The following is a 12,375-nucleotide window of genomic DNA, read 5'->3' as shown; positions in this document are numbered from 1 at the left end:
GAATATTGGAGGGTCGACTCAGTACAAATTCACTGACCTATATACTTGTTTACTCTTCAGTCTGTATGTTATCTTCCATGAAAAGTGTACTTAAATAATGTAAAAAATATAATCAGGATTCTGGGTAGTCTGTTTCTATCTTTCAGAGGGTTTATAGCTGAAATGCAAGTAGACAAAGGTAGGAGAGAGTGGTGAGGCCGGTTTCTTCTTGCAAATTCTCCCACTGGGAGGAATGAGTGAGAGGATGTGGTGAGGTAGGTGTGTCATTCTGGGGAAATCTCTCTTAAGGAGTGGGAGAAAATATTCCCCAATGGTGGAGATTCTGGTTGTTTGTTTCCAAACACTTTATTTATCCCAAAGGAATGGGACAGATGTAGTATTTCAGACTAACAGAATACATATTTTAGGATCTTGGCTTTAGAGGGGAACTGCTTACGTCATCCAGATAGGCTCCCAGCACCTGGAGACACTTGGTTGGAATGGCTGTTCCCATTTGCTGCATCTCACTGGGAACTGATGGACCCCTCACCTGATCAGAGATTCACAACTGTGTTGCCAATGGTTTGTGGCTGCACATCTGTCAGCAGCTAAATTATATATTGATTTCTCAGGAAATTGGAAAACCCAAGTAATATTTGATTAATGAGGATTTATGTTGGGCAGTTGGCTTCCACTCTGTATGTATTGATGAATACTCTTATTACCTGGTCCTTTTTGGGGGATGAATACATTTATTAGGCAATGGAAAGTTTCTACAAATAAAATGAGTAATTTTTTTTTTTTTCTGCTAGAAACACTTATGAGAGAATAAAAACACCCTTGGAGGTTCTTTCATTGCAGTGCCACCAAGGAGACAGGAATAGCTTAAAATAACTAGAACTCATGTTTTTAAAATCACAAATTCAGCATTCGGCATTGTCAAACCCCTGAAATATACAAGCTCGATTGTCTAAGGGGACTCAACATTAAATTTATCAGAAGTGGATTCGTAGGATATGCCTAATTTGCAAGAAATCTTTGAGTTCAGAGAACTTGCTTAGTTGAAATTTTATTATGTATAAAGTTGTTCAAGTCTGGTTCAAATATTGAAACTCTGCAATTTGCCAGCTGTGGATTGAGGGGAAAAAAATGCCTGGCAGTTTTAAATGAGAAGAGCAAGCCTGGGTCACCATTCAAGGCCAAATCTGGGATATTTAAACTTTGGGTCATTAAGCGAAGAGACTTTTGAAATTTATTTATTACGAAGGGATGACACTTAGTTGTGCTTTATTCATTATTACTAGCATAGTACTGGGCAAAAATAGAATGTAAATTTTGTTTCTAGATCTCTTTCCCCTATAATGTCTCTGTCTCTCTCTCTTTTTTTCCACTTTCTTTAGGGCTCACCCCCAAAACAGAATTGCTTTTGGCCTGCCCTGACTTGAACATGTATGTTCTCTGTTCATTTGTTCTTCAGTTCATTCATGCACCCATCTGTCCATGTACACAATATATAGGTTTATTTAATGTGTGCTATCCTAATAGAGTAGAATCAATCTTAAGAAATATATACTCTTTATTTCGGATCTTCTAGAAATGAAATCTACCCTTTGGGATTTTATCTTTCAGTGATTATGAAAGGAATTCCAAATTGGTTGATTGAAAATAATACAAATGTCAACCAATGGGCTGTCAGTCAACATGCAGTGGGCTTTGGACTTGATTATGGAAAGAGATCTTTCTTTTCCCCTTTTTTTCATTGTCTGATGTGTTTCACAAAGAAATGTGAAATGTGAAAATGCCATCAATAAAGGCATCATTTATGTACTTGCCAAAATGGCCTTCCTTGGGACAGCTTAGTCACCTGCTTGGAGTCAAACCTTTAGCTGGGAGGTACAGGGTAGTTTGTACTTTGTAGCTGGGTATAGGTCTCTGTGACTTTTCCTTCATCTCTTACCTGTAAGTAAAGATGATCAGAAGGTAAATAAAAAAGAGAGTCATGAAACAGAGGCAGTAAAGCAAGTTTAGATTATAGGAAGCCCCCGCAATTCACAGCTATGGAGTGGTCCATTCTGAATAGACTTTGAGCGCTCCTATTACCTCAGGTTTCAGAGGCCAAGTTGAAGGTCTAGCTTCTATTCTGGTGATGATGTTGTTGGTCACTCTAGCAGTTTCAGTAGGTAAGTCTCCAGGAGTGGGTGATTCCCAAATGTTAGTGTATTTCAAAAGAAGAGTAAAATGATCCCAGCAGAACCACCCTAGCTGTCTGGGCCCCATCCTATGTACCTGTAAATGAAAGAACTCTTTTGATGTTCTTGATGAGGTATAGAAAATGAAAGAGTGTTATTTTCCCCTGTCCTCCTTTTATTGAAAGTTGCCCTTTTTTCTTTTTCGAATTATTTGGTATCTTACCTGTGATAGAATGACTGAAACAGGGACTATGGGATGCTATGTAATTCATTCCTTTCTCATGTCCTCAAGTTATGATGCAATTATAGCCATATAGGAGGTATCTCTATTGGTTGCAAGTGGGTTATTGAACATCTCAACTCAGTGGAATTCAAATAGAAAGTGATTTATTTTTCTCTTATCACCTCCTTCAAACATACTCCTTTGAATTGACTTTTTTTTTTTTTTTTTTGTATCCTTAACAACATCTTGGGCAGACTCTATGTCTTCAGTTATTTTCAGGTAGTGGAAAGTCCAATCTTATTCAGTCTATGTTAAAACTTCAGTCTCACATCCAGTTTAATGCTGCTCACCTCCTCCCTGACCCAGAGCCAGCCATCCTGTAGCTTGAGGGATTTGTATTGATTTTGAAGAAGGCAGAGTCTTTGCATGCCTCCCTCCCTCCTCTCTCTCTCCCTCCTTTCCTCCTTCCTTTTCCTTCATTTCCTCCCCTTCCTCATCTTTCCTCCCCTTTCCTCCCTTTCCTTCCTTCCTTCCTTCCTTCCTTCCTTCCTTCCTTCCTTCCTTCCTTCCTTCCTTCTTTTGGCTCCTCCTGGGATAGACCAGATGAGAGATCTTAGAAAAGAGCCAAACTCATTTGCTTTCGTTGGTGCTGTTGTAGTTCTTATCTCGTTGTCTATGGCTGCTGTGTGGTTGACATTCAAGTGCTGGTTCTTTTGGGGGTGCATGAGTGGGTCCTTTGGGAAGCATAGCAAGTGGCACAGTTTCCTGCCTGGGCTCAGAAAGAGAAGGGGAAGCCAGAGTATTCACCATAAACCAGTGTTGTTTAACTCCAAATATTCTTCATCTTCTGTTCTTGTGGACCATTGATTCTCCCTACTGACTGCCTTGGAATCACCTGGTAGACTTTAAAAGAATACCAGTGTCTACGCAACTCTAGAGATTATGACTTGATAGGTCGGGCTCAGACCTCAGCATTTTGAAAAAGTTAACTCAGCTTATTGTAATATTCAGCTCTTTAGAGAACCACTGATGTGGTGGAAATGGAGGGAATCTGGCCAGTGGGTGCCAGGAGGATATGGCTGAGGTATCCTTGGTAGCGGGGTCTCTTTAGAATGTGAGACATATAAAGTCATTATTGTTTTTTGCTTTGTGACCATAGCTGAAATTAACAATCAGTGGGAAAATTTCATTTCACATTGAATTTTGCTTTCATTTTTGTGAATCTACCTGCCTGTATTGGTGTCTTGGCATATCCTTCTCTGAGGAGAAGGTACGCAGAAAGAGCTGCAGGTTGCCTTTTACTGATCCAGGCTGAGAGGCTCTGACAGTTAGATAAATTCTGTGAAATTGTACCTCAGTCCGGCAATTTCTGGAGCACTCTGGAGGGATCATGAGCTCATAACACACTGATAGTTTCCAGTGAAGATTTAACAAAGGTTTTCCTCAAGAAACCACAGACACATTCAAGTGACATCTTATTTTCTCTCATGCCCATCTCTCCTTTCTCTAACACATTTTACTAGCAACTTCAGTATGAAGACAGAATTTTCGTGACTGAGAATTTCATCAGTTCCTGCTACTTGGGCTATCCATAAAGCCATTATCTTTTGGTCTTTTGACACAATGTAATTGTTTTGATAGCATGAATTTTAGCTTCAGAAACTAAGGTGATGACTTCAGGTGAGGGATAAATAATGGGAGCCACTGAAATTGGGGGGACCGAGTATACTGCTCTAAATGCAATGAAAGACACTCTGGAAAAACACAATACTGACACAGAATCATCCCTGTATAGAAATTCCAGTTTTTTTTTTACCATGAATCATCAGCGACTTTAAATGCAGTTCTTGTTGACAATAAATTGACACAATAAGTTTTGGGTATGGATGCTGCCAAACAGAAAAGAAGTCGCTTGACAAAATTAAATGTATGTGGTTCAAGGTGAGAACATGTTGACCAATTAAAGTTATTCCCATTAAGTGTGAAAAACAGAGTCCTTGCTGGTAACTCATGCACTGGGAATGTGAAGTTATACCCTGATGATATAGGTATGGACCAAAGTCAACAAGTGCTTGTGGCATTATTTGGTTAGAATGTGAAATTCTCTTCCTCCCCATCTTTTCTATCCAGAGGTAATTCTGGGGGAGCCTGTGGGACTTAGTCAGTTGAGCATCTGATTCCTGATTTTGGCTCAGGTCCCTCTGCTCCTGCTCATGTGTCTGCATGAATATGTTCTCTCTCAAATAAATAAATAAATCTTAAAAAGAGAGAGAGAGAGAGAGAGAGAGAGAGAGAATTCTGAGTCTCAAATTCTACCTGGAAATATTTGGTCTATGTTTTTTGGTAAAAACAAAATGAGTGAAATTGCATTTTAGTGGAAGAGTACCCAACTCAATGCCAAGCGATTTGGGTTTTCATTTTTATCCCTGACATTAATGGGCTTTGTGGTTTAGGGAGACTAAACTAACCTCACTGGATTCCATTCTTTGTTATACAATGAGATGAGCCAGCCAGTCACTACCTATGCTTCTTCACAGCTCAAGTGTTTTATGAATTTCTGACCTGGTCCTTTGTCCATCACTGCGTATCATGCAGGAACATCATATGTAGTTTATTTTCTCCACTTCTTTACCATCTGCTTAGTTTTGGCCCTTTGGAGGTGCTCATGATCAGATGAGAAGAGTGGCCAAGCAGATAAAGCTTAATTGTGGATTAAATTGTAGATATGGTTTGGTAGCAGGGGTGGCTAATTATTAATCCAAATATATGCATTCCTTTCTATAGTATAGAAGTTATCAGTGCTCTTGAACTTAAGAGTGTCTCTGTGACTTGTTTCTGCTGCTGTGATATAAGAATTAATGAGGGCACCTGGGTGGCTCAGTCAGTTAAGCGTCTGTCTTCAGCTCAGGTCATGATCCTGAGGTCCCACGATCCCAAGATAGAACCCACATTGGGCTCCCTGCTCAGTGGGGAGTCTGCTTCTTCCTCTACCCCTCACCCTGCTCATAGTGTCTCTTTCTCAAATAAATAAATAAATGAATAAAATTGGAAAAAAAAGAATTAATGGGTGCCACTTTTGAGCCCCATTGGGGAGGAAAGGGAGTGTGCCTTTTCCATGGTGTCTCCCTCGTTCTGTGTGCTGGATGTCAATGCTTAGAGCAACCTTGGAAATGTTAAGTTGGAAACAACTGCTCTTTTGTTGGCCTGGTTCCCTAAATAACTATGTGAAACACAACACTGTGCCCACCAGGAAAAAAATTTCATAAATGTGTGTGTATGTATATATGTATATGTACATACACATACATATTTTAGACAACTATTTTGCAATTGTCCTTCTGTAAACCTATGATCTTTTGTGATTTGCATATTTTACTTATAACTGAAGTACATATTTAAAAATTTTTGTGTTTCATATATAGTAAATGTTATTATTATGTATTTCATATAATTTATTATTATTTAAACCCTGTTCCCCTTATACTAGAGATCCAATATGTAAATGCTCCTTCATATTTTTGCAACTGTAGGAGTAGGTATCACATGCTCTGTGTGTGTTTTTCCTCTTCATAAATAAGTGGGAACAAGTTGTTCCATTTTTCCAACAATCAGCGATGATTTTTAATGTTTGGTAAACCATTTGTTAACAAAATTAAATTTATTTTTTAATGTTTTCTCTCTCTTTTTAAGTTCCTTGGACCCCTTTCACCCAGTTCTCGTATTTCCACACCCTTCAGCCTCAATATGTCCTATTTAGGAGCTTTTTATGATTCCATATTTAAGGAAGATCGTATGGTATTTGTCTTTCCCTGACTCATTTCAGTTAGCATAATTTCCTCGAGGTCCATCCGTGTTGTCACAAATGGTAAGAATTCCATTCTTGTTTGAGGTTGGATATTATCCCACTGTGAGTGTGTGTGTGTGTGTGTGTGTGTGTCTGTCTGTCTATTCCTTTATGTATATATACTGTGTTAAACCAGGGATATTGGGGCATTTATTTCTCAAAATAACTAGTGTTACCCTGAGCAACATAGTTTGAAATGATATTTCTGTTCTTCTGTTCTCCACGACTCTGAAAGAAGCCTTTGTATTTCAGAGGTGGCATGTCACCATTATGATCTGGTTAAATTAAGAGGATTTACTGCTAGAAGATTTGATGTGTGAAGGGGAACGGTGGTCTGTTTTCCAGAGTCCTGTATTTAGTTTCCCTGAGAGTGACCCAGGATTGGGGTGGAAGTTGGAGAGGCTGAGTGGAGGTAATTCCAACAGAGCGGATCCGTTCTTCTCCCCAAGGAGGCAGAGCCTCGGTTGGGAGGGCAGAGGGGCAACCATGGGTACTAGAAACTGATAGCCTTTGAATGGACCATGCAAATCTGGGCCCTTCCTGGTTTTCTGGGCTACATAAGCTCCAGTGTTTTTTGTTTGTTTGCTTGCTTGGTTTTGTTCCCTTCCTACAAGGTATTGCTGGCTTCTGATTGATCTTGATCTTCTTGTCAACCCTGGCCCATTGAAACTCGAATTGGATTTTAATTTTATTTAACAAAGCACTGTGACATTTCTTGAATTCTGGGTGTCATTGGTACTTGTTATAAATTGACCAATAATCCCTGTGGATGCCATGAATGTATATGAATAATGCATAGCATTCAGTTGTGGAAAGCTGTAGTCTACTAGGTCAGTGTATCTCCTGAGTTAAGTGAATACTGTCTCTTTTGCTCTGGAGATTAGTTTAGGACACGTTAAATTCCACATGCATATTTTTCTATGGTGTTAAACTATAGGTATGTAGATCTATCTATCTATCTATCTATAGATATTTAGGAGCTTTTTATGATCTATGGATAGATAGATAGATATATGAGCAAAGATGGCACAGTGCTCACTAAATCAGGCAGAAGTAACTTTCAAGGTTATTTGTATTCCTGTTACTATCTTGGTTTGCCTGATTAGGCATCAGCTCTACCTAGAAAATGATATGTGCAATAATATTAGAAAAATGTATGCCCTAGATGCTAAATAAGGGAATAAATCCGAGATTCAAATACTTCTTTTAAGTAGATAGTATTGATAAAAAAGAAAAACTCTTATATTGGAAGATGGGAGGGGAGGTATCAGGAGTAACTAGGACAAATAGAAATTGCAAAGTAGTGGATTTAGGGATACTGTTATCAGCACCATGATCTTAGATCCAGGAAAAAATAAGCAGGGAGAGAAGGCAGGTGTAATGGTTTGTATTCTAACCACAGTAAGGAGATGAGTGAGTGTAGCTTACCTCACACAGAGCAGAGGGTTTAGCTGAACGTGTCTTACTTCTTGAGCCTAGAAATGCTCCTCCTACTTTATACTGATGGATTTATATTGAGGGGAAAAACTACCTTAAAATGCCATCCCAGGTGATCAGAAGTGGGGCTGCAAGTGATCTAGCTGGATCCAGCAGAGAAAAAGAACTGGGGGGAGGGGCTGGCTGGGTTGGTGCAGAGACAAAGGAGGTCATGAAGGGAAGGGATTTGGAGTTGGGTGTAAGGGGTGAGCTGCTGCCCCGAGTGCCCGGGGAGCTGCCTCTCTTGCTGCCTTGTTGCTCCTTGGTGGCTGGTCCTGTCGTGCAAGCAGTAAGTCAGGTAGCCACACATCTGCAGCAGCTCGGTGTTGCAGCAGGGAGACGGCAGAGACTGCAAAGAGGGCAGGAGCTCCTTCTCTGTACTCTGTGGAAATTGGACCAGGTTTGTAGCCGTCTATACAGCCTGTGCTGATGTTGTTTGACTCAGTTTTACCATGCAGGGAGGGCATGAAACCACCCAGGACACCTCACATTGGTCTTCAGTGTCAAGATGGCAGCTCCTCACTGAGACAAGGATTTAACTGCCTAACTTCTGCGTCCCAGCCACACCTAGGAGAGCACCAGGCACACAATACACATTCTGTAGCTTCAAGTGAAGGAACGTGTGGCTGAATGAAGCAATGAAGCCTCTGGGAGAAAAATGGGATCTGTTTTTTGCATGTGCTTCCCGAGGAAAAGATACCAATGTCTTGATGTAAACTTGACACTGAGAAAGAGAAATCATCGACGTAATTTCATAAAGACGTAATTTCATAAAATCAACTGTTGTTTCCTACTAGACTCTGCAGAGGCGTTTTGCGAGTCTTTTTCTTTTGCCCTCTTGAAGGGACGTTTTAGATAGATTCCACAGGTGTCTGCTCACTCTTATGAATAAATAGTCTTCTGGCCTCTTGAGCACTCAAAACTGATGCAGTAGAGTGACTAACATGTCTGCTCCAGTGTCACAGGTGAATTTCCTCATGGCGGTTCTGCAAGGGGGATTGTGGGATGGCTAGCTGTACTGTTCTGTTTCTACCTCTGCCTCCCTCTGGCTACCCTTGGAGTTGGTATTTGGAGCTGTGATTGGGATGGAGCTAAGGGAGCAGGAAATGAATTACCTGATGGGTAATGCCGTGATCTGCTAGTGGCACTCTCTGCATTCAGAAAGTGATCAGAGCTGACTCTCTCTCCTGGCAAGATTTTTGGGTTCTTCGGAGACTTGATTTGTCATTGTTGGGGATCTCTCACAGTTCCCTTGAGATGGAAGGATGTCGCTGCTCTGACTGGTTGCTTGGGGTTTTCTCAGAGTTTTCTTCCTGGGCTATCTGACTATTCACCTTCAGCCTCTTTCTGTTTAGCTTCTTCACTCTTCTGGCTGCCATTTTGAGCAGGATCTAAGACAACATTGTGTCGTCTCTCACTCTCTCAGTCTTTCTTTCCCTCCTCCCTTTTCTCTCTCTCTCTCTTTCCATTTCTGATCCACATGAAATAGGCATCTTTGACCCCTCTTTAGTGTCAAACAGCACTCTTGTCACTAATTCGCAGGCAGGCAGCTTCGGCTGCAGCCACTGTTCTGAGGGGAGTCGGGCCCATGTCCATTGGGCATCAGGTGCCAAGGGGTCAAAGTCACTGAGTGGTTTCTGTGAGAACCCTGTCTCTATGTTTGAGGTAAAAACAAAGCCCCCAGTCCATCCCCCATGGGAGATGTGGGGGATGGAAGTTGTACAGCTCTGGCAGAGAGCCTTCCCTGTGGTCACCTGCTTCAATATGAACCTTCTGTTCTCAGTGAGGTGTCCCAGGGCCACAAACTCTTCCTTTATCTATCCTGTCTGTCTGGCATGATGTCCACCAAACTGATTTTGAGGTGCGAGAGTAGCTGTCTCTTCTCACCCTGGGACCTCACATGAAAGTAGGGTGTGCAGTTTATTATAGGTCAACTGCATCTTGATAAATTCATTAACAACACACTTTGGGACCCTTGGGTCAAAAGGGCCTCTAGTCCCCCTGCCTCTTGGCTGTTAGCCATTGTTTGCACATGGTTGCTTGGAGAGAATGGGGGCTGCTGCACAACAGAACGCAGGTGCTCAGTTTCCAAACACAGTGCCCCTGGAGTTCTCAAAGTGGAGGACTGGAATGTCTGCTAAGGAAACCTGGACTCCTGGTTTTCCTTACACAGAGACTGATGAGCAGATTGTTCCAGAAATCCCAGGGTATTTGGGCCTTTTTCACGTGGGTGACTGTGGAGGCCACTGTTGGGTTGGTCTGGAGAAAAAGGGCAATGGGGACTTATGTTAGTCATTTTAATGGGCTCTCTGCTTCCTAGAGCTGAGAACCAGGACCAAACAAACAAATAAACAAAAACATAAAGACCACAACGACAAAGAGCAATTCCTGCAAACAGAATCAAAGATCAAAATTTAGTTGAACCAGAAGGCAATTCTGTAGTCTCTTTGGCTTGGAGTGGAAGTGTTCTTTTGATTTGGTTTATGTAATATTCATTCACTTTCCTTTATTTTCTCTTTATTCTGCCAGTTTTCTGAAAGGATTCTGGCGATGTTTGAATAATTTATTAAAAAAGGTAATTTCTGGTATCTAAACAAATTTGGGAATCATATCTCTGACTTTTATATTCATATTTTAAATACCAAATGGTTTTTTGGACCCATTTCAATGACCTAGTTCTTTTCAGTCTTTGATATAAAATAATATCTCAGTAGTTCTTAAAGTTCAGGACCCACGTTCTGTAGTGTTAATGGAGAATTGTGAACTCAAGTAGGAAACTATTCTATTTTGACATAGTGATTTTAGGTGGGGGAAGAGCTTTCCACATTCTTAGTGAAGGAAACCTTAAAACTTCCCATCTGAGATAAGCAAGTATGTTATTGATGTCAGTTTGATTATATATTTGTTTGTGGGAGAAATGGCCATTTTTGTGGATATTTAATTGGATTAGTTAATTTAAAAAATATCACTCAGTGTCTGTTATGTGCCAGGCATTGTGGTGGGGGCTTTGGGCACAACCCTGGTGAGGCCACAGTCCCTCTATTATTCTGGTTTATTCGTGTGTCCTTGGGTTTTTAGCAGGAGACAAGAACCTTTTCATTTCCTGTTTAAAATTCTCGGGGGCGTGTATCTGAAAGGAATATGGAAATAAGACGCATATTTTCCCTAAGTGAGAAAGTTCAGACAAGAGGATAGAAACTCAGATTATCAGAGCCGTTGGCTTGCTGGGTCACCTTGCACATGCTTTCTTTACTCAAAGCCCCTTTGCCTTTGACAGCCCTGTACTGGAGAGCTCATAATTGTTTGCATACTGTTTTGAAATCCTCAGAATCTAGCTGTTGTAAGTGTCAAATGATACTCAAAAGACAAAGGGCCTGAGGCCAGTGTTGATTTTTCTTTTCCTTATGCAAATACCTGCTATTCTGGGGGGCAAATAAGTAGACCCTGGAACCTGCCAAAGATTTGTGATACAGATGCCTTGCTTTGTGATTTGGATTCTTTGAGATGATTTCTGATTATTTGTAAATGTTTACCTTCAGCTGGTGACCAGAGTTTTTCTTTCTATCTTGTGATTACTCATTTTATAATTAGGATGTTGAAAGCATAAGTAGATGTTGTTAAGAATTCTCCATTGTCCCATATCTGGTTCCTTGTCCCTGGCAAAATAACCAGAATAATTGTACCATTTTGGGGACTGAGTGTGAGTGCGTGTGTGTGTGTGTGTGTGTGTGATAACATTTACCAGTTATCCACTGAAATCTTTCTCTTGTGGGTTGATTTCAGAATGTGTTTTGGAATTCCGTATGTAATACTCTGGGGTTAATTATAACTCTGTGTCATTGATCTTGTTAGCCACTGTATTTGCTATTGTTAAAAATAAGGATCCCAACTTTGTGATGTGCACCATTTTGAACAAATTAAATTGTCTCAATTCATTGGAAGTTTGCTTTATAGTATCAAAGATTCTCTAGTTGAAAGCGTCCTTAGGCCATATGCCATAAACTGCTAATAAAAGAGGGGCAGTCAATACAAGTGAGTCCAATGGAATGTCATGAGTGTAAAGTAAGATTTTGCAGGCTAAAATCTTCTCACTTTTCACAGAGGTGTGGATTTAAAGAAATATTTTTCAGCAACACAAAAGAAAAGTCCATATGTCACATTACACATCAACACTGAGCCAGGGCACGCCTCGCTACCAGAAACTCTAGCTCTGCTCATGAAAGGCAGGCATGCTAGGACCATGTCCTTGTCTTTGTCCTGGTCCCCTATGACCCGCGCAGTGCACTGTGGGTGGAGGAGGTGGTCCTGGGGTTGCTGCAGCATGGGGTCATTTCTGCCGACTCTGGAGTCTCTTTCCTCCCAGGGCTCTTCGTTCTCTCCCACAGTTCTTCCGTTTCTTCTCTCACACACATCCACAGTGGCCGTGGAGAGCCAGGGGCTGCCGGCCTTGGAGCTTCCTACCCTGCTTCACTTGGCTGGGCTTCATGGTTCATGCTCTAAGCAGAGCTACCCTGTAGCTTTTTCTTTCCCTTCCCTTCCCATTTCCTTTCCTTTCTTTTCTCTTCCCTTCCCTTTTCTCCTTTTCTTTCCTCCTTTTATTTTTTATTTTGGATATAGTCCATACACAATGTTATGTTAGTTTCAGGTGTACAACATAGTGATTG

This window comes from Lontra canadensis, unplaced genomic scaffold (genome assembly GCF_010015895.1).
Source record: "Lontra canadensis isolate GAN:19392208 unplaced genomic scaffold, GSC_riverotter_1.0 scaffold4, whole genome shotgun sequence".
NCBI lineage: Eukaryota > Metazoa > Chordata > Mammalia > Carnivora > Mustelidae > Lontra > Lontra canadensis.
The sequence above is the reverse complement of the archived record's forward strand: the minus strand, read 5'-3'. Positions refer to the sequence as shown.